This window comes from Condylura cristata, unplaced genomic scaffold, assembly GCF_000260355.1.
Source record: "Condylura cristata isolate star-nosed mole 26May11 unplaced genomic scaffold, ConCri1.0 scaffold00012, whole genome shotgun sequence".
NCBI lineage: Eukaryota > Metazoa > Chordata > Mammalia > Eulipotyphla > Talpidae > Condylura > Condylura cristata.
The window spans coordinates 1,880,758-1,883,766 of NW_004567113.1; positions in this window are offsets into that span (position 1 = coordinate 1,880,758).

Here is a 3,009-nt window from a genome sequence, read left to right on the forward strand (position 1 = left end):
ACATTACAATAGATTAGATAGATAGATAGATAGATAGATAGATAGATAGATAGATAGATAGATAGATAGATAGATAGATAGATAGGATGAAGGAGCACCAAAATATATCAGGAAACTACCATCATCTATGAAAACATATATCAGAGAAAATATGTACATAGTAGGAGACTTCAACATGCCATTCTCAACAATGGACAGAGCAACAAGACAAAAAATATGCAGACACGAAAGCTCTGTACAAGTAAAAATGGACAACATGGGTCTAACAGACATCTATAGAATACTGCACCCCAAAAATCTGAGTACATATTTTTCTCAAATCCACATGGATCATGCTCTAGGATTGACCACATACTGGGTCACAAGATAAATATCACTAAATACACTAAGATCAAAAACATAGCAACAATTTTCTCTGATCATGAAGGAATCATACTAGAAATAAACCCTATGAGGAAGACATGAAACCTACCTACCACATGGAGACTGAAATCCAAACTACTGGAGGACAATTGGATCAATGAGGAGATCAAAGAAGAAATTTAAAAATACCTGGAGAAGTATGACAATGATGTCACAAGTCTCCAAAATTTATGGGGCATATTAAAAGCTGTTATAAGAGGACAACATATAGCAATACAGACTCACATAAAGAAACAAGAAATAACTCAAAGAAACAGCTTAGTCTCAAACCTTAATGAACCAGAAAAGAACAACAAAATAACCCAAAACTCAGGACAAAACAGGAAATAGTAAAAGTCAAATCAGAAATAAATGAAATGGAAGTTAGGAAAACAGTCCAAAAAATCAATGAAGCCAAAAGCTGGTTCTTTGAAAAAATAAACAACGTAGACATGCCACTAGCCAGACTCACAAAGAAAAAACAAGAGAACGCACAAATAAACAGGATAATAAATGAAAGAAGGAGAAATCACAACGGATCCAGCAGTTATCAAAAGAATAACCAGAGAATACTATGAACAACTATATACAAACACATTTGACAATTTAGCAGAAATGGACAAATTCTTACAATTCTACAACCACCCAAAGCTAGATAAAGAAGAAAGAGAACAACTAAACAGGCCAATTACAAGCAAGGAAATTGAAGACGTTATCAAAGCCCTCCCCAAAAATAAAAGCCCAGGACCAGATGGGTTTACAAATGAATTTTACTGAATGTTCAGAAAAGAACTAGGGCTTATTCTACACAAACTCATCCATAAAATCGAAAAAGAAGAAAAAAACTACCACACACTTTCTACAAAGCCAACATCACACTAATACAAAACCTAACAAATTAAACACAAAAAAGAAAACTTCACACCAATCTCCCTAATGAAATCGGATGCAAAAATCCTCAACAAAATCTTAGCTAACAGAATCCAATAATGCATGACTAAGTGGGCATTATTCCAGTAGCAAAAGGATGAATCAAAATCAGAAAATCAATATATGTAAACCATCACATCAACCGACAGAAGAAAAAAAAAAACACATAATCATATCAATAGATGCAGAGAAGGCATTCGACAAAGTTCAACACCCATTTTGTTTAAGGCCCTCGAAATCCTCAGAATAGAAGGAACATACCTCAACATGATAAAAACCATATATGACAAACCCACAGCCAATATTATCCTCAATGGAGAAAAGCTGAAAGCCTTTCCTTTGAGATCAGAAACAAGACAAGGGTTTCCAACATCACCACTGGTTTTCAACATAACATTTGGAAGTTCTAGCCAGAGCAATAAGACAAGAAGAAGACATACAAAGAATCCAAATAAGGAAAGAAGAAGTAAAACTGCCCTGATTTGCAGATGACATGCTAATTTACATGAAAACCCTATAAACTACACGGAGAAATTATTCAAAACCATCAACCAGTTTAGCAAGGTAGCAGGATATAAAATCAACACACAAAAGACAGAGGCCTTCCTATACACAAACAACTAATCAGAAGAAGCAGAAATAAAAAAAAAAAAGAAAAACAAACAAACAAAAAATCCCTTTTCAATTAAAACAGAAAGAATTAAATAATCAAATACCTGGTAGTCAACCTAACAAAGGAGGTAAAAGACCTCTACAAAGAAAATTACAAAACACTGTTAAAAGTAAATTCAGGAAGACACCACAAAATTGAAATATATCCCCTGCTCATTGACTGGAAGAATTAACATCATCAAAATGGCCATCTTACCAAAAGTGATATACAGATAACACCATCCCAATAAAAGTCTCAATGACATTCTTCAAAGAAATAGAAAAAAATGTTTATGAGATTTATATGAAACAACAGAAGACCCAAAATAGACAAAACTCTCATGACTAAGAAGAAAGAGAATAGAGACATTACAATTCCAAACTTCAAGCTTCACTACAAAGCTATAATAATCAAAACTGCATGGTACTGGAAGAAAATCAGACACACAGATCAGTGGATTTTAATAGAAAGCCCATATATGAACGCATATTTTTATGGACAGCTAATCATTGACCAAGGAGCAAAAAAGGTACAATGGAACAAAGAAAGTTTGCTCAGCAAATGGTGCTGGGAAAACTGGGAAGCTACATGCAAAGAAAAATGAAACTGATCCCTACCTCACACTATACACAAAAATCAACTCGAAGTGGATTAAAGACCTAGACATAAGAACAGACACTATAAAATACCTGGAAGTAAAGATGGGCCAAACACTACACGATATACACTTCAGTGGCATCTTTAAAGATACACACCCAATGCAATGATAGTGAAGGCAAGGATAATTAGATGGGACTACATGAAGTTAAAGAGCTTCTTTATAAGAAAAGAGACATTACAAAAGACAAACAGACATCCCACTGATTGGGAAAAAATTTTTCTCAAAAAGAACTAATGATAAAAGACTGATCAGAAAAATATACTAACAACTGATTAAACTCAACAAAAATAAACAACCCTATCAAAAAATGGGCAGAAGAGCTAAAAAGACACTTCTCCAAAGAGGAAATGCAGATGGCCAACAA